Here is a 20,302-nt window from a genome sequence, read left to right on the forward strand (position 1 = left end):
TATAGTCCAAGCTTTGGCCATGACTGATTTTATTTTAAGGTCCAGTCACACTAAGCAACTTACCAGCGATCCCAACAACGATAGGGATCGCTGGTAAGTTGCTAGGAGGTTGCTGGTGAGATGTCACACTGCGACGCTCCAGCGATCCCACCAGCAACCTGACCTGGCAGGGATCGCTGGAGCGTCGCTACACGAGTTGCTGGTGAGCTCACCAGCAACCAGTGACCAGCCCCCAGCGCCGCGTGGAAGATGCTGCGCTTGGTAACTAAGGTAAATATCGGGTAACCAACCCGATATTTACCTTGGTTACCAGTGCACGGAGCTACACGTGCAGAGAACAGGGAGCAGCGCACACTGAGCGCTGGCTCCCTGCTCTCCTAGTTACAGCACACATCGGGTTAATTACCCGATGTGTGCTGCAGCTACATGTGCACAGAGCAGGGAGCAGCGTACAATGCTTAGCGCTGGCTCCTTGCTCTCCTAGCTACAGCACACATCGGGTTAATTAACCCGATGTGTCCTGCAGCTACATGTGTACAGAGCAGGAGCCGGCACTGACAGTGAGAGCGGCGGAGGCTGGTAAACAAAGGTAAATATCGGGTAATCAAGGACAGGGCTTCTTGGTTACCCGATGTTTACATTGGTTACCAGCCTCCGCAGAAGCCGGCTCCTGCTGCCTGCACATTTAGTTGTTGCTGTCTCGCTGTCACACACAGCGATCTGTGCTTCACAGCAGGACAGCAACAACTAAAAAATGGCCCAGGACATTCAGCAACAACCAACGACCTCACAGCAGGGGCCAGGTTGTTACTGGATGTCACACACGGCAACATCGCTAGCAACGTCACAAAAGTTGTTCGTTAGCAGCGATGTTGCTAGCGATGTTGCTTAGTGTGACGGGGCCTTTAGAGTACAGTAGTGGTCAAAAGTTTTGAGACTAACACAAATTTTGGTTCTTCATTGTGTTTAGATCTTTTAAGTCATATATTTCTACTGAAGTACAATTATCAGCATTTCATAAGTTTTAAAACTTTTTTTGATGAATATATCAAGTTTATGTTATAGTTTTGAGCCTTATTTTTCAAGACTTCTGCAGTTCTCCCTGACATACTGGATATCAGCGTTTGGGTCAAACTCCTGATTGATGGCAGTTGTCAACCTGTTCTTGCCTAATCGGTGCTTGGAGTTTATCTCAATTTCTGTGGAGTTAATTTTTTATCCACTAACTTTTTGAGGATTGACCACAGCTTCTCAATGGGATTAAGATCTGCCGTGTTTCCTGGCTATGGACCCAAAATGCCAAAGTCTTTTTACCAAGGCGCATTATTATTATCAGATTGGGCTCCATCATGCTGGAAAAAGCATTGTCCATCACCAAATTGCTCCTGATAGTTGGGTGAAGTTGCTTTTGGAAGGTGTTAGATACCATTTTTTATTCATGGTAATTGTCTTAGGGAAAATTGTGAGTAAGCCCTTGGATGAAAAGCAACTCTATATATGACTGGTCAAATGATTCTTTACTGTTCGCATGACACAGGACTAGAGATGAGTGAACCTGAGGTTCAGTGTTCGTACCAAATAGAGTTTGGAGATCGGGTGCTTTACATATGCAAACCACTCGTGTGAGAATCACTGTGCTCGGGTACACTCAGTGCTCAGTCCAGTGCAGTGTTTGAACAGCCTGCACAGAGTGTAACAACAGCATGATCGGATATAGTGTGCACCCCAAAAAAATGGAAAAATCTCACCCACTCTCCCCTGGAAGTGATCTGTTTATGGCTGGTTGCATGTGGACGAAGACCCGAAGTGCCCAATTAGTGATTTTCATTGGGGTTCAAGTCCGGCTGAACCCCATGAACCGAACTTCCATAGGTCTGCTCATCTCTACACAGGACTCATGGCAGCGCTCACCTTTTCTTCACTTTTTTTGTGAGTTCAGGAAGCAGGGGGAGAGGATGACAAGGGAATAAGTACCAGAATGGTAGGATAACATTACAAAAAAGTTCTTATATTCTCTACTACTACTAATTTATGAAAAGTTTGTGTCTTCAAAATGAGGTTCTGATCTGGCATAAATACTAAAGGGGGCTTTACACGCTACGATATCGTTAATGTTTTGTCGTCGGGGTCAAGTTGTTAGTGACGCACATCCGGCGTCATTAACGATATCGCAGCGTGTGACACTGACCAGTGACCTTAAGCGACCTCAAAAATGGTGAAAATCGTTCACCATGGAGAGGTCGTCCCAAACTCAAAAATCGGTAAGGGTTGTTTATCCAGGTGGTTCATCGCTCATGCGGCAGCACACATCGCTATGTGTGACACCGCAGGAGCGAGGAACGTCTCCTTACCTGCCGCCGGCCACAATGCGGAAGGAGGTAGGCGGGATGTTACATCCTGCTCATCTCCGCCCCTCCGCTTTGATTGGCCGGCCGCTTAGTGACGTTGCGGTGACGTCGCTGTGATGCCGAACGTCCCTCCCCCTTGAAGGATCGATTGTTCGGCAGTCACAGCGACGACGCCGACCAGGTAAGTATGTGTGACGCTGCCGTAGCGATAATGTTCGCTACGGCAGCGATCACAAACAATCGCATGCACGACGGGGGCGGGTACTTACAGGCTCGCTATCGCTACAAATTGCTAGTGATATCGCTACCGTGTAAAGCCCCCTTAAGTCTTATGACAAGGGTCGGTAAAGGGTCACTTTAGACTTTTAGGATTGCTACTTCCAATAGGTGGCTCTAGAGTTCATCTACTTCCTCCCTACAGAGATAATTTGAAAAGTTTGTTGAAACAGTCACCACTAATATTCTCCTCATTGCGTTTGTACGATATGTGGATCTCAGGACTCCCATTCTAGTGACAATGGGGAAAAAGTGATCAGAGCATAAGTGATAAATGTCTATCTTTGTAAAGTTCCTGTAACATGCCCAATTATTAGGGAAGCACTTCCTAAAAAACTTTTATTGTACGATCCATTTGTAATTCACATATTTCACAAAGTAATGAAGTGAATTTGCTTACCGGGCACTTTATTGGCAAATTATCAGCTATGTTCCTGGCTAATGCTACAATATATCATCTAAACCTGCACATTCTTAGGCTATGTGCGCATGTTGAGTGTTTTGGATGCAGAACTTTCTGCACCAAATCTGCATCAATTGGCAGCAAAAAAACCCTGAGATTTTTCAGTGTGTTTTTGCCATGTTTTTGAAGCGTTTTTGGTGCTTTTTTATGCATTTTTCATGATTTTGAGGTGGAAAAGAATTGGAATGCTGCAGTTTATTTTCTGCTGCAAATCTGCAAGGGAAAATAAGCAACATGTGCACAAAACCTCAGAATTCTTATTGACTTTGCTGGCATTTGTGGCAAAACTGCACCAAAAACGCATGAAAAAATACAATAAAAAATATAAGATGATGTATCATTCAGTGAATCTGAGCTCAGGTCACATATACATAATAATGTCACCTGGGTACAGCGCTCATATTTTGGCAGTGAAGCACAGGTAATCAAATTATCATCGTTGCTAATTACCGTACATAGAATATAATCTATAACCTTTCATGTACTAAAAGTTTTTTTAAGAGTTCTTCTTTACAGGGAACCAATCACCAGGATTTTCGTACATAAGCTAAAGCCAGTGCTATATATCAGGCTGATTGTATACATGCCATTAATGGTCAGCTTCCATGTTTAGGTTTTGAATCCAAAAAAGTAAAGTTTATAAAATAAGCTGCTTTTTGAGTGACAGTTGCACTGGAGCAGATAATATATTCATAGTTATCCACTCCCCCTGTTAGAATTAGCATAAGTATTATACAAACGACTCACTTTGTCTCATGCAGGACCTGTGTGAGGTCATACCCATGTGACCAGAAGGGGTGGGGCTTCAGCCAACAAAGCTGGATACCAGGTCACATGGGTATGACCTCACACAGGTCCTGCAACAAACAAAGGGAGACGTTTGTATAATACTTATGCTAATTCTAACAGAGAGAGGGGTTAACTATCAATATATTATCTGCACTGTTGCAACTGTCACTCAACAAGCAGCTGCTCATTTTATAAACTTTACTTTCTTGGTTTTCAAAACCTAAACATCCGAGCTGACCACTACAGGTATACAGTGTGTCCACCCATATCCTGTCCACCATTAACTTGAGAACAGCGGCAGCTATAGGCATAGAAGTGGTGTATAGGTATAGTAAAGTAGCCATGTGCTATGCAATGAAGCCACCTTATAGCGCCACCTGGTGGAAAACAACAGAGTTAGCATTTTTATCTCGAAAACGGAACGAGATAGAGAAAAAAAGTGAATTACAAAGTTGTAGGGCATCATCAATTCAAGCGAATCGACACCTTGCATACAGAAATGCTATGATATGAAACCCATGACCTCCCCAAAACATTGAATGCTGGTCACGCATATGGCACTCATTTAACTTTGATGCTCAAAGTGGCCACCGTCAGCTGCAATGCACATCTGGACTCTGGATAGCATACTGTATCTTGCTGCACGTTGTTAGGTGACACGTTTGTACAAGCATCTGTGATACATCGTCGTAGGTCCTGCAATGTTGGTGGAGGGGTCACATACACCTGCTGTTTGATGTGACCTCACAGAAAGAAGTCCAATGGGGTCAGGTCAGGTGAGCGTGGAGGCCACTCCACGCAGCCACCATACCCAATGACTTGTAGGAAGGTCTCCATGAGGTATCGCTTCACGTCCGCAGCCTTGTGAATTTTACATGTTCTAATCACAGCATTTCTGTATGCAAAGTGTCGATTCGTATTGAATTGATGATGCCCTACAACTTTGTAATTCCCTTTTTATTTCTCTATCTCGTTCCGTTTTCGAAATCAAAATGCTAACTTCGTTGTTTTCTACCAGGTGGCGCTATAGGTGGTTTCATTGCGTAGCGCCTGGATACTTTACTATACCTAGACACCACTTCTATGCTTACTGCCGCCATTCTCAAGTTAATAGCGGTGGACAGGATATGGGTGGACACACTGTATGCTGTATAGAATCAGCCTGATAGTGCCAGTATAGCACTGGCTTTAGCTTACTGTATATACGAAAATTCTGGTGATTGATTCCCTTTAAACCTGTTCAGACTATTTTTATTTAGACGAAATTGCCTGATGGAAACATTATATAATCAAAGGTACATATTGGTAAAATGTGGTCACTACTTAGAAGCATTTCCTACAATTGCCTCACTTCCCATACTGCCTATAATAAGCCTCTCCGAAAAGACCTAAATCCACGGTGATGATATATAATAATAATCATTAGAAAAATAATAATTTGTAACCAGATATTTCTGTCTAGAAAAGACAAACACTCAAATCACTAAACCTGGTTTTAATTCTGAATACAATTACATTAAAAAGGAACAGCATGCATGACATAACACCAGCAATGCTTGATGGTTGAATTGCAGATTTTGGCGTCGGTTCATTCTCAGCCGTTACATATGTACATAACCTCTGTAATAATATAAATCTCTAGATTGTTTCTTTTTTTTACTTGGAGTCATACATTAAATTGCCGTATTGTTAAGTAAATAGTTTTCTGCACCCCAGGCTCAGAATACTATCTGCTTATCCTTTGTAAAATGAGAATAAAAAAAAAAAAGTCCAGCTGCTCCATAGCCAGGTGCTCATAGGAAGCCCCCAACAGCACAAATCCTGTATAGGTCCCTAACATGACAGCTAACTTTACATTGTCGTAAAGTGATACTGTCACAAAATTCACCTTCACATATCCATTAGTGTTTTGCACAGTCCGTGGTGAAGGTGCGTATGTGTGTGCATGTGTGTGTTACGTGTGCTGTCCCTGTGCTAGCTGTATGACATCTATATAGCACACAGACAGCATGAAATGGTATGCTTACCTGTCCCCGATGCTGCTGTCCCCCCTGCTGCTGTTACTTTGGTTCCTGCTCATTATGCTCATTGCATATGAATGGTGCGTGCAGTGAATATGCATGAGCTTAATGAGTAACAGCAGAGGCAGAGAGAGCAGCGCTGGGAACAGGTAAGGATAAAAAAAAAATTATTTGACACGTGTATTCTCCAGGACGTCTCACATTGATGTCACACGGATCACACCAGTGTGTGGTCCATGTGACACCCATGCTGCTAGAGAAAAATGGACATGTTGCCTTGTGGAGCAGACGGACATGCATGTGCTCCACATGGCCACACAGTCCCTGTGAGAACACAGATGTGTGCGCAAACCTATTGATTTTAATGGGTCTATGTGTGTCCGTGTCTTTGGTACGTATGAAAATGAACGTCACACTTTGCAGGAGACACAGATGTGTAAAAGATGCCTTAGGCCGGAGTCACACTTGCGAAAGACTCACACGAGTCTCACATCGCATCACCCGGCACGGCCTGCCACCATCCAGACAGGAGATAAACTAGAAAAGAGAAGCGCTGATAGGGCTTTACCAGATAAAACACACGGTTAGCAAATGGTAAATGCACTCACCGATTGAGGTTGTGAGAGGTCACAACCACCACAGATAGCATGAGATAATGGCAGCTGCAGCGGCCCCACGTGTTTCAGACTTCAAAGTGGAGAGGGAGAAGGGGTTAAACCCGCGCAATCCGCCAGTAATCCAGAAGGAGATGTTGATAAATTAAACAATCAACACTGTTGATTTACTGGTCCTGAAGAAGAGGTCTTAGACCTTGAAACGCGTAGACCCATGGAATAAAAGATTGTTTAATTTATCAACATCTCCTTCTGGATTACTGGCGGATTGCGCGGGTTTAACCCCTTCTCCCTCTCCACTTTGAAGACCATCCAGACAGGAGCGGCTCAACTGCATTGAAATACATGCAGCCGACCCGCTGCTGTCAGGAGAGCAGCAGGCTGTGCTGGGGGATGCGATGCAAGACTCGCGCGGGTCTCTCGCAAGTGTAATTCTGGCCTCAAAAAGATCTCTTACATCTATGTCAGAAAAAATGCATAAAATCCAACCACCCAGCCTGACAGCTGCCGCTTGTACTGAACGATGTGAGATCTCAGCATAAACAGAGAAGGCGGACACTCATTAATTGTTCAACAGGCTAGGTGCATGAAGACTGAGTAAAAAGACTAAAACATATTAACAGTCATTCTAATATGGATTTTTAAACCAAGTACCAGCCTCATCAGGTCTGAGTGATCTATCTAATAATATGTGCCATAATGTATTGAGAAATCTGATGACTGATATTTTTAAAATTCTAAATAGACCAGCCCAACTAGCCAAATGGTGCATGGTACATCTAAATGATCTAAGTACTCTACAAATCTAAGGCTATTTTCACATCAACTTTTTCTTATATTTAATGTAGGTGTCAGAAAATGTTCCTATTTATAATAAACATTGTCATGGTGTATAATATGCCCAACATGGCAAAATATTATCTTCTTGGCATATATCTAGGCAGCATGCATTAACAATATTTTTCCTTAAAGGGTTATTCTCAAGTTGTCTCTTGAGCAGCTCAGAGCTAAGAAGTCTCCTACCGTCTTCTTACGTCTTGGTTTCCGGTAGGGCGGGCTCTCCTCCTTGAGTGACAGTTCTGGTGAGCAGAACTTTAGTGTTAGTAGAAATATAAAGCTCCACACAGGTTCTGCTATCACACATTCAGCTACTAGTGGTCTTTTTTTCTGAGTCTACACTGTTATTACAGTATTTGCACATTGAGATAAGATGGCATTTGAACAAGCACACAGGAGAAATGAGAGCCATGATGCTGGGTGCTGTGGAATTGTTATTCAATGGGATTTATAACAGCTCTGTCATGAACTGAGAGGGAGAGAAAGTGGTGAGCAGCTAACTGCTGTATGAAAATCAATCGGCTGTTGTCTGTACACTACGCTGTACACTACGTAAGATAAAAGCTCTCATTGCAAGAGAATGACAGCAAATAGAAAAGCAAGTCACTTGGAAACTTGCTTATTTTCATGCTGTCTAATGAAAACAATTTAATAACTTTAGAATACCCTGTTAACTGTATTAAAACTATAGATGACTGCAACTTACAAGAAATTAGTTGAGAGGATTAAATGCAAGATAAATAAAATGATACATAGTTGCTAATCATGAGAATGGCTATGTATATTTCATGGATGGGCTAAATATGCTCACTGGTTGCTCCCTCTCTTCGTTATGGAAATGAGTCCCTCTTAATGCTAGCATGTTATTAGATTCACGCTGCCCAAACCACAGGCAGCATATATATCATGTGCATGTTTGGGCAATTTTGTTTGACTTTGAAACACTGCAGTATTTCAGATTTTTATATAGTTTGAAAAGACGGTAAGGAATTAGAGGGAGAGTCGTGACTAGTCCAATAAGGTCTCCACCTGGCTTCGCTCTTCAGTTGATTGACAGGTCACTCCCATGTTTCGCACAGCATGAATCTAACGACAAGTTCTCTTTAAGTCCATATTCCTCAATAGTACATATGCACAATGGCTGTCACTTTTTAAGGCAACTAAGCCACTATTTCTTAAGACAGAAACAGCAATAGGTAGTGCAAAATTTGCTGAGCTCATGGACCATAGTCTACAAAACCTATGTAAAGCAATAATACAGAAACTCAGATGATTTTCAAGTTCATTTGTATCCTGTCTGCAAACGTTATAGGACAGAAAAGACCAATATCAAGTAAGGTTATCACAGTACTGACATGATTGGTATGTAGTATTATTTCTAGATCAGAGCTACAATGGTGGAAACCAACAAAGAACATGAGGAACCATCATTTGACAAAATCTACAGCCGCACCAGTATAGTAGTCAGTTGCAATGGGAAACACAAGCTCTAAGTTCATCACTAGTTCATAAACCTCTTAGCACCTCCTCAGCTTTGGATTTGGAATCATTAAATACTTAGGCTAGGGGTTCATTTAGATGTCAATTTTTCACATAGACGTTCTACCCATGTGTTTTTCTATTATAGTCCATGTAATTGTGCATAATTCTGTGTATTTTTTGTGGACCACACGGTTTGCACTAAAAGAAGGGAGGCATATCTGATTTTGATCCGAGTTACAGATGAAACTCACTAGTGTAAGGGGTCCTTTGCACGTTGCGACATTGCTACTGCGATGTCATCTGGGTCAAATCGAAAGTGACGCACATCCGGCAACGGTAACGACGTTGCAACGTGTAAAGCCTAGATGCCCCGATAAACGATCGCAAAAGCGTCGTAAATCGGTGATCTGTGTAGCGTCGGTCATTTTCATAATGTCGCACCAATAGGAGATACGATGTTTTCCTCGTTCCTGCGGCAGCACACATCGCTGTGTATGAAGCCGCAGGAGCGAGGAACATCTCCTTACCTGCGTCTCGCCTGCAATGAGGAACGAGGTGGACGGGATGTTTACGTCCTGCTCATCCTCGCCCCTCCGCTTCTATTGGCCACCTGCCGTGTGACGTCGCTGTGACGCCGCACGACCCGCCCCCTTAGGAAGGAGGCGGGTCGCCGGCCAGAGCGACGTCGCAGGGCAGGTAAGTGCGTGTGAAGCTGCCGTAGCGATAATGTTCCAGGGGGCTGTTGTGAGAGTGACATTGTAGTCTGAGCAATGAAAATTCCTGCTGCTTAAACAAATATAGCAAATAAACAGATTGCACCTTAACAAGACAGGCATCCCTGAATTCTATGTTTTAACCCTTGCAGCATGGAATCAGCATATGGTGGCACATACACAGATTCTGTACACATGACTCCAACAAGTGTACCAGTAAAAAAAGAAAATCCCATTTATTTCTCCAATCTGTCCTATAATAAGATTTTAGGTCTATTTAACTCACATGCAATATGATGTCACTCTGGTAAACCGTCCAAATAAATAGATCGGACCTTGACAAGACAGGCATCCCTGAATTCTATGTTTTAACCCTTGCAGCATGCTGTCTTCAGATTAAATACTAAAAACCTGCTGACAGATTCCTATTAATTTCAATAGGTATCGTTTACATATAAATATATGTGGATCAGACTCACCTAGTAGTGGACTTGGCCCCAGAGATTTCTTCCAAAGGTGTTTTTATTGAGTAATTTTAAACAATAACTTGGAAGGGGGGGGGGGTCAGCCCCATAGTTTTCAATAAATGCAAGGAAGATTTTAGTTTTAGTTCCTGACGTCATCAAAAATCATTACAATGGAATCTAAATTTTAAGGTTTCATGCACATAGGCATAAAACAGCTTTTTATAAGCTCCAGTTGTGCGGAGCCATAGCACAGCTCCCACAGAAGTCTATGGGAAATACTATACTGTAATATGTGTTCAACCTGCTTCTGTTTCACTCAATACTCTCTAAATAATACAGTTAGGTCCAGAAATATTTGGACAGTGACACAAGTTTTGTTATTTTAGCTGTTTACAAAAACATGTTCAGAAATACAATTATATATATAATATGGGCTGAAAGTGCACACTCCCAGCTGCAATATGAGAGTTTTCACATCCAAATCGGAGAAAGGGTTTAGGAATCATAGCTCTGTAATGCATAGCCTCCTCTTTTTAAAGGGACCAAAAGTAATTGGACAAGGGACTCTAAGGGCTACAATTAACTCTGAAGGCGTCTCCCTCGTTAACCTGTAATCAATGAAGTAGTTAAAAGGTCTGGGCTTGATTACAGGTGTGTGGTTTTGCATTTGGAAGCTGTTGCTGTGACCAGACAACATGCGGTCTAAGGAACTCTCAATTGAGGTGAAGCAGAACATCCTGAGGCTGAAAAAAAAGAAAAAATCCATCAGAGAGATAGCAGACATGCTTGGAGTAGCAAAATCAACAGTCGGGTACATTCTGAGAAAAAAGGAATTGACTGGTGAGCTTGGGAACTCAAAAAGGCCTGGGCGTCCACGGATGACAACAGTGGTGGATGATCGCCGCATACTTTCTTTGGTGAAGAAGAACCCATTCACAACATCAACTGAAGTCCAGAACACTCTCAGTGAAGTAGGTGTATCTGTCTCTAAGTCAACAGTAAAGAGAAGACTCCATGAACGTAAATACAAAGGGTTCACATCTAGATGCAAACCATTCATCAATTCCAAAAATAGACAGGCCAGAGTTAAATTTGCTGAAAAACACCTCATGAAGCCAGCTCAGTTCTGGAAAAGTATTCTATGGACAGATGAGACAAAGATCAACCTGTACCAGAATGATGGGAAGAAAAAAGTTTGGAGAAGAAAGGGAACGGCACATGATCCAAGGCACACCACATCCTCTGTAAAACATGGTGGAGGCAACGTGATGGCATGGGCATGCATGGCTTTCAATGGCACTGGGTCGCTTGTGTTTATTGATGACATAACAGCAGACAAGAGTAGCCGGATGAATTCTGAAGTGTACCGGGATATACTTTCAGCCCAGATTCAGCCAAATGCCGCAAAGTTGATCGGACGGCGCTTCATAGTACAGATGGACAATGACCCCAAGCATACAGCCAAAGCTACCCAGGAGTTCATGAGTGCAAAAAAGTGGAACATTCTGCAATGGCCAAGTCAATCACCAGATCTTAACCCAATTGAGCATGCATTTCACTTGCTCAAATCCAGACTTAAGACGGAAAGACCCACAAACAAGCAAGACCTGAAGGCTGCGGCTGTAAAGGCCTGGCAAAGCATTAAGAAGGAGGAAACCCAGCGTTTGGTGATGTCCATGGGTTCCAGACTTAAGGCAGTGATTGCCTCCAAAGGATTCGCAACAAAATATTGAAAATAAAAATATTTTGTTTGGGTTTGGTTTATTTGTCCAATTACTTTTGACCTCCTAAAATGTGGAGTGTTTGTAAAGAAATGTGTACAATTCCTACAATTTCTATCAGATATTTTTGTTCAAACCTTCAAATTAAACGTTACAATCTGCACTTGAATTCTGTTGTAGAGGTTTCATTTCAAATCCAATGTGGTGGCATGCAGAGCCCAACTCGCGAAAATTGTGTCACTGTCCAAATATTTCTGGACCTAACTGTACATCCTCCCACCAAAACATTTTTTCTAGTGAGGAATATATCAGTAATGTGGTGCCATATGGAATCAGCATATGGTGGCACATACACAGATTCTGTACACATGAATCTAACAAGTGTACCGGTAAAAAAAGAAAATCCCATTTATTTCTCCAATCTGTCCTATAATAAGCTTTTAGATCTATTTAACTCACATGCAATATGATGTCACTCTGGTAAACCGTCCATGGAGGACATTCACGCCATGATCTCCCATCACATACGTGTGTGAAGATGTCATCAGCATTGATGTGGGATACAATGTTCTCAATATCTTCCCCTCCCTTCAAATTGGGACACAATTTATCTGACTCTCCTTGTTAAATTCTTATTACTGGTGAGTGAATATTTGCTGAGCATATGTTTCCAAGAAGTATTACAATGCTGTAAATGCTTGCCAAAATGTTGAAAGGGTCACCGGCACTGCTTTGGGAACTTGGTAATAAACAGACATTTCTTTTTGATAAATCTTCTCTGTTTACAAGGCTTGCCTCCCACCCACGTATGTTTAGAGATGACGGTTAACTCATTGATGGTCTAAAAATGCATAAATTCGCCTTTTCACAGCCAACAAAATATTCTGAGCTAAAGATTCAAAAACCTGGTTACCATGTTCTTCTGCAGACCCAAAATATCTCATGATTTATTTCACATCCGCAGTCTGGTTTAGGGGGACAGATTATCCCCAATTATCACAAAAGGGGAAATTTCCTGTAAAGGTTATTTTTCTACATTTTTAACAACATAAGTGATGAACAATAGTATCAGCAATGCACATGAAGGTTGGATTGGATACTTAAAGGGAGTCTCTCAGTTGGGACAACCCTCATAAGCCGTCTATATGGGCATGCAGATCATAGAAAGTTGAATAAAATGATGCCTTGATATGTGGGATCTGAACTGTTGTTCCGGAGAAATCCACAGAACAGTTGTATGTGATGAGTGTGAAGTGTCAGTCATTACATGTCTCCCATGGGTACCGCCTCTTTCAAATAAAATAAGCTCTGAAGGCTGATTCTCAGGGAGATCTGTGTCCAGCCCATAGATCATAACAGCTCATTTACATGTAAGAAAAATGTGAATTTCTCTGGAATAAAACATCAGATCTCAGATATCAAAGTATCATTTTATTCAGCTCTGTAGGACCTTACTTTATGAGTCAGTCAGAATGGCTGCATAATCCTGATGAAGAGTATAAATTGCATCTCTGCCCACCCTAGTGTGATTCTCAGCTCCTCAATGTACCTCCTCTCTCCTGATGCTTTGCTGTCACATTGCTCTGTACATGCTGCAGCTGTCAGGTGGGAGGCTGAATAGACTTCTACACATGAACTGTCTCACTTTCTAGATGAACTAGATTCTCATCTTATTATCAGTATTATACAGCCATCAAGGTAATAAGCCAAATGTCATCAGTCTCATCAAATCTAACAGTTCTTTATAATAATACATACAGTTTGCATTATGAATTCTAATGACTGATCCATTTTGAAGATATCCTATACTACATGGTAATAATGGGCTAATATAGACACAATTCTAACTTTGTGTGTATAGATAAGGGCTGGAACGGGGTGCAGACATAGTGGAAGACCGGACATGACAGGGGTTTTTAAACATAAGGCACGGATAGGGTTAATAGGGAGTTGGACAATAAAGGGTTAACAGTAGGATCTGCACGTTCACTCAGGAAGGCTAGAGAATGGGTATCTTAAGATTTTGAGCTGGACGGTCACATGGTTGGGAACTGTTTCAGGATTGTGGGAAGATTGGAGGAAGGGGCGTAGAAGCTTGGATAGCTTTTAAGAAGAGGAGGAACCATTTGGTGGCATCCCTTTTGCCTTGGATTCTGGATGGGAAAATGACCCACCCACCCGGGAGAATGACCCACCCACCCGCACCTTTTTTTACTACTGTTATTATAAGTATTATTATTATTACTATTAATAAAAAAAAGGGGAAACTTTATGGTGTATGTTAACATTGTGGTGGGTGGAGGTGAAGTGGAATGTTGTATTACTGTCATGGCAGCTGAGGTGAGGAGGTCTGGAATTGCCTGGGTAAACGGAGTAAGGGGATGGATGCTGACCCTTTAAAATTTGTTAAGGATATGTTCCCGCTGGAACAGGTTAAAAAGGTTGTAGAAGGGACAGCACTGTGACATTTGTCAGCCCCGAATCAGAGCGGTGCGACTGGGGATGGTATTCTGGTGCTGTTTCATTGGTTAGATGCCATCCAGGATCTACTCAGAAATGTATGGTTTATGGATATGTTGATTGCAATCAATAAAGGCTGCTGTGGCCATTTATATTCCAACATCACACACCGTTTGTGTTTGTATGTGCTTGTGGGACTTTACAATACCCTAGTCATGTCAGTGAGAGGAGGAGGTAGAATGTTTGTTAGATATGTAAGACAAGCATTTTTAAATGCCCATTAGATCTGGTTCAGCAAATGTCAGAAGAACCTATTCTATACAACACTGTAAAAGAAAATACTAAAATTATGTAAATTTGTGGATAACACGGCTTATTACAAAGGCTCTTGCTGTCTCGTGAATACAATAAGAACGTACTATTGGATATCTGTGGCTCTTTATGCGCCTATGGGCTTCTATTACCATAAAGTATAATAGTGATTTGAACCAATGATCAACGTAGCCCAAAACTTTATGGTCTTCACTTCAGAAACATCACCAAACTGATCCACTCCTCCAAGTGCTATACTTTATGAGGATAAGAAGTCCACTGCCGTATAATGGGGAGCCCCTTCTTTCCAAATCGGCACTCTAGATAGGAGACCATACATTCATGTGACTCTTTCCATAGAAGATTATGGCTCTTTCAACTACAATAGACAGATGTGACAGGTGCACCCCAACTCTTCTCTCTGACATAGAAATTACATATGAGCAGTCAGCCCCAGACAAGTATTTCTGTGTACCTAGTTGGGGACCTCATAGAATGACCTAACTGGCTGCACGTTGACCCCTGATTGCAGGCTGAGCTCTCCTCTGTACACTAACAACCAACCCAGTCTGTGGGCTTTACACAATACAGTTGCCCAAGAAACACAGAGGAAATAACATTTCCTTAACTCTATATGTCGTGGACAGGTGCTGCCTCCGCTGCGGCAACCGGGGCTGCTCGAGTGGCGCTCAGATCCGGGATCGTGTCCTAGTCTCGAGTGGTGGCCGGACCCGGGGCTCGTGCAAACGCCCGTCCTCGCACACAGTGAAAAAGGGAGGTATTTACAGGGGAGATTGTCTGTGACACCACCCGTGGGTTGCGGTGATGGGATGGTGGCACCGCCGCTGCCTCTCGGTGCTGGCGTCCGGGACCGATGACATGGGGGCAGCAAGGTGGTATCCTCTCCACGGGTAGGGGAAAGGTATAGTCCCGGGGCCCAGGTGCAGGTAAGGAGCAGGGCTGGGGCGCTGTCGGCAGGTTGGACCTGATGACACAGGTGTACTCACAATTAGGAAGAAATCACACCAAGTCTGTATTGTAAATCAAGGCCGGATGCCGGTTGCCTCTGGAGGGGTGTGCTGGTCCCACACACGGGTTGGCAGTGTAGGGGCCCTTCTTCCTGCACTTGTATTTTGTGGTGTATGGATTAACCCCGCGTGGAACTGTAGAAATCCCCTCCGCTGCAGTTTTGGACACAGAGGGAGCCGTTGCCCGCAGACGATGACCCGTGAGACTTCAATGGGTTCTTGGCGGACACCCTGTCACCCGCATTGGGCTGCCAGTCTGCTCTATCTGGGCTTCTCTCTTTGGGAACAAGGCCTGGTACCTTGTCCCGCTGGTCAATTAACAAGGGGCTTGAAGCTTGCCTCGTCCTAGGGTCCAGGTACTCCGCAAGTGCACGGCCTCCGGACCGGATTCCCATCGTTGGTACCGGTGGGCTACAACCCTGTCCCGGTCCACTTCAGGTCTCCCACGACCAGATCTCTGTAGCCGGTGGCCCGACAAAGCTGTCTGACACCTAGTCGGTCCTCCTGTGGTCCAAGGGCTCCAACCCTGACCACACTGCACTTCAGCTCCTCACCGACTCCAACCTCTCAACTCCAACTCCCCACTGAAACTCTACTGAACTCCAACTCCAACTCAAACTGACTGGTTCCTGGCCCTTGTCACCTCAAGACCCCTAGGTGGGAGTTCCCATCCGCCTGGTCCCGCCCACTGGTGTGTCCTGGCTGTCATGGGGGGGCGACTAGGATTTGTGGCTGATGTTCTTGTGTGTGGGATGTGTGTTGTTAATTCCCAAGGAGGAGGTGATTCCTGTACCCTTGGTGGGGGGGTACAGTCATCTGTGACTACCTGGTTTTGCCAGGGCGTCACATATACAGATTAATAGTTTGTTCTATTTTTAAGGTTTATGTCATCTAGGTATGAATTTAAGAGAAGTCATCCAATTGAGCATGTCTTTATCATGTACCTACATCTCTACCCTTATCTCTGTCTATCACCCTACCCATTCTCTGTGCTCCACAAATGACTTTCGACTAACATCCACACTAATCCGAACCTCCCACTCCCGGATCCAAGACTTCTCCCGAGCTGCACCAATCCTTTGGAATGCTCTACGCTAAGAAAGTAGGTTGAACCACCACTTGCTCAGCTTCAGACGCTCCTTAAAAACACATCTTTTTAGGGTGGCCTATCACCCTCCCTAATCGAAGTTGATTCATATAGAGTCCCTCCACTATTTCTCAGAACATAACTCTCCATCAATCTCGACTGCCCCCAAAAAACATCACAAAGATTGGCTGGTGACTGGATTATGCAGCCCTTATCTATCCCCCATTTCTTCGAGATGGCTGGACCGTCATTGTTAATAAGCATCTGTACCTTGTCACCCGACCTCACCCTATTGTAGATTCAAAGCTCTCACTAGCAGGGTTGTCATCATTTTTGCTCTAATTACTATATTTTCTTTAACTGTTACTTATGTTTGTTTGTATATGAACCTCTGAAATTGTAAAGCGCTGCAGAATATGTTGACGCTATAGAAATAAAGATTATTATTATGTACAGTACAAAGGTTTGAGTGAATATTCGATTTTTTGTTGCTGAGAGCTTCAGATCTCCTCTCTGTACCGGTGAGGCTCCGACCTTACCTTTCAGCTGTGACGCTCCGTGTCAATTCTTTGTCACTGAATGGTGGAAAAACTTTAATGTAAACCAGAGTCTTATGTAACTTCTTCTTCCTTGTGAAGATTGCATTTTAATTATTTTAGACTAAAGCAGATGTGTCTCATATACAAAGCTACTAACCCACACTAGTTTTAGCATGTACACTGCCGTCCAGAAAAACAGCAAGAACCAAAAAGTACAGCCAGACACTACAGTATTGTTCTACAGATGTCACAATTGGCACACATTGCCTTTAATAATAGACTGATCCTGTAGACTGTAGTCCTCGTGGGCAGGGTCCTCTCTCCTCCTGGACCAGCCTGTGCTTTGTATTGTTCATGAATATTGTACTTGTTTTATTATATATACACCTTTTCACATGTAAAGAATAATAATAAAAAAATAATAATATATCCTTCAAAGAAGGGAGTAAAATACTGCCTACTACATACTCTCTAGACAGAGAAGTGTTGAGTAAAAGGGGAAGTCTGGTTTAGGAAACCAATTTTACAAAGGGAGAACCTGAATTTCTCTTCATAGAAGACCATTACACAAATAGCTGATTGGTTTTCATGGGAACCACATGATTCTTTAGTTTCTCTGGGGTGACCAAGAGAAATATTGGCCACAAAAACACCTCAAAAATTCCCCGATCGGCGTAGGGTTAAATTTACTATACACACAGTTTGCCCAAAGGTAATTAGAGGTACCCTAACTAAAGATCAATAAAATATAACTTTTAGTTTACAAATTAAATGACTATCATTAAAATGACAGAAAGGGATAAGATGTAACAGTATCAATCCCTCATGTAATACAGGGTATCAGCTGGCCGCGGAACATCTGATTAGTTATATTCCCATATGTTCCATATAATTTCACTTCCTATCCCTATACCTGCTAGTTAAAATTCCCAACTATCAGCCTGCCCGAAATGTTTTGCCACAACTGGCTTCATTAGGGACTTAAGGCTGAGTTATAATTTATTGATCTTTAGTTAGGTTACCTCTAATTGCCTTTGGGCAAATTGTGTGTACAAGACAAATATTGGGCACCTTCCAGTTTCCCCACAGATGATCACAGGTCCTAGTAGCCAGGCAGACAATCTTTTAATAATTTTGAGGAATAGAAATGTACAAAGAGTCAATATTTGTATCGATAACTCACTGATCACTGTATTATCATCTGTTAACAGGTATGCCAAGAGCAGCCATCAAAAGAAGAACCTCTGTCCCACTTGATGGCTCCAACTTGCAACCTTTTTTGACAGCTCGAAAGCTGTGCTGTAGTTATGTGAATGAACGCTACTACCAGTCATCTGGGATACGGATTCTGGAAGACTTACACTAGAAAAGGATTTGTGACGTCTAGTACGTGTCATGTTTCAGCTGGAAAAACCGAGGTACAGCTGACCTTTTCACTCCACGAATGTAAAAATCAATGGTGGACAGGCATAAAACCACTTGTAAAGAAAACCTGTGGAAGTTATTTATTCAGGAAAAGAAACATGAAACTAATCCAAATGGAGCCTTCTCTTCTATGTAAAGTCTGCAAAAATTAAACTGCTTTTTTTATAGCTTTGGAAGGATCTTATGGAAGGATCAGCTACTTGCAACTTTTCTTATCTTATCCAGCTCTTCAAAGACCTGAGATCTCTTGCATTGCATTTATGGATGGCTTTCTTGCATTCATCATATGATATTAAGGAGGGTGATCATTATATTCTAGGCCAAGCTTCAGCAGAGAACAGTCCCTGTAGTTTATTCAAAGAGCCGGCATCTGGCGGCACAGAAGGATCTCTTGTCAATCCAGCTACCTTCAGAAAAATCCGAGGAAGTGAAAATCATATTGCTCGAAAGAAAACATTTATTGTATAATCTTATTTTCTGTTTTATGCAAGGTAGAGAAAAAGCTCCAAAATGGATAGAAACATGATCCAAGTCTCCAAGTCAACCATGAAATTTAGGGAAGATAATATTCAGTAATGTTATGGGCTGGTAAGAGATACCATCTTGTTGGGTGTGTTATAGGTATTCCACTGAGAGGTAGAGTTAGGTGACTGTATTATGTCTTAGAAATGTAATAGCATGGCACATAAAGACTCCCTGATGAGTATATCTGCAGGTGGCTGAACCAATAAAGCCTTAAGCAATGTCTCCGAATGTTTCCTGAATGTTTGAATATACGGAGAGCGCATACATTTAGTCTAGAAAGGAAGCTAATTCTACTCTCTCATCCTGGATAACAGTTCATATATTTCTATAGGTGACTCCTCATAGGGGTTTTGCATCTTGAACCGGAGCCTTTCGTATGCCGCGATCTTGGTGAGAACAACAGCTGTAAACCACGTGATAATAAAGTTGTCCCTAAAAATATTTTAATTAAAAAAATATGCATTAAATAAATAAGGAATGTAAAAAGAGCATCATATAGTTTCACTTTTTTTGCCCAATATTATCTGGTTGAGCTTTAGTGTATCCAAAAAAATCCCAAAACATAATGTAGCATGTTTGTATACCTTTGGTATGAGGTATATTAAAGAGAACCTGTCACCTACTCACCTGTGGGGCGGACCAATCTGGGACGTTCCAATGGGCGTCGTTGATTTTAACCCAGCGCTTCCTCTATCTTTGCAATCGCTGTCCTCCTTCCTACTTCATGTGGTGATGCATCCTACATCATCCACACAGTGTCCTCTGTTGTGCTCCTCCTCCACTTCTCTCTGCCATACTGTGGACAGGGCAAAGTTCTGTAATGCGCAGGTGCGGGGAAAGGTCAAAGATCGCCCTCGCATGTGCACTACTTTGTCCTGCCCCCAGCATGGCAGAGAGAAGTGCACAGGAGCACAATGTACGGCCCTGTGTAAATGACATAGGACGCGTCATCCACACGAAGCAAGAAGGACGGCAATTGCAAGGATAGAGAGGGCACTTGACCTGAGACCAGCGACAACCATTGTACCGAAATGAATCGGAACACCCCACAGGTGAGTAGGTGGCAGGTTTCCTTTAAGCATCTGAATATTCATGTATGCACTGGAGGTTGTCACAAACAGAAAAGGGCCCCCGTTCAAGAACAATATATGGGCCCTGTGAAGCCGAAGCACTCATCAAAATGCACAGTTCCACG

The 20,302-nt window shown here is 42.8% G+C and overlaps 1 protein-coding gene across 1 annotated transcript in view; it reads left to right on the plus strand.

Annotated features, from left to right (window-relative positions):
- LOC142290550 (twist-related protein 2-like) overlaps positions 1 to 19,987 on the plus strand; it is a 71,437-nt gene extending 51,450 nt beyond the window's left edge. Inside the window, exon 2 of the mRNA XM_075334512.1 lies at positions 18,369 to 19,987. The gene's annotated coding sequence lies outside the window, so the exon portion shown is untranslated. The remainder of the gene's footprint in view (positions 1 to 18,368) is intronic.
- Positions 19,988 to 20,302: the final 315 nt, after the last annotated feature.

The sequence above is a fragment of the Anomaloglossus baeobatrachus genome, chromosome 2 (assembly GCF_048569485.1).
Source record: "Anomaloglossus baeobatrachus isolate aAnoBae1 chromosome 2, aAnoBae1.hap1, whole genome shotgun sequence".
Classification (NCBI taxonomy): Eukaryota; Metazoa; Chordata; class Amphibia; order Anura; family Aromobatidae; genus Anomaloglossus; species Anomaloglossus baeobatrachus.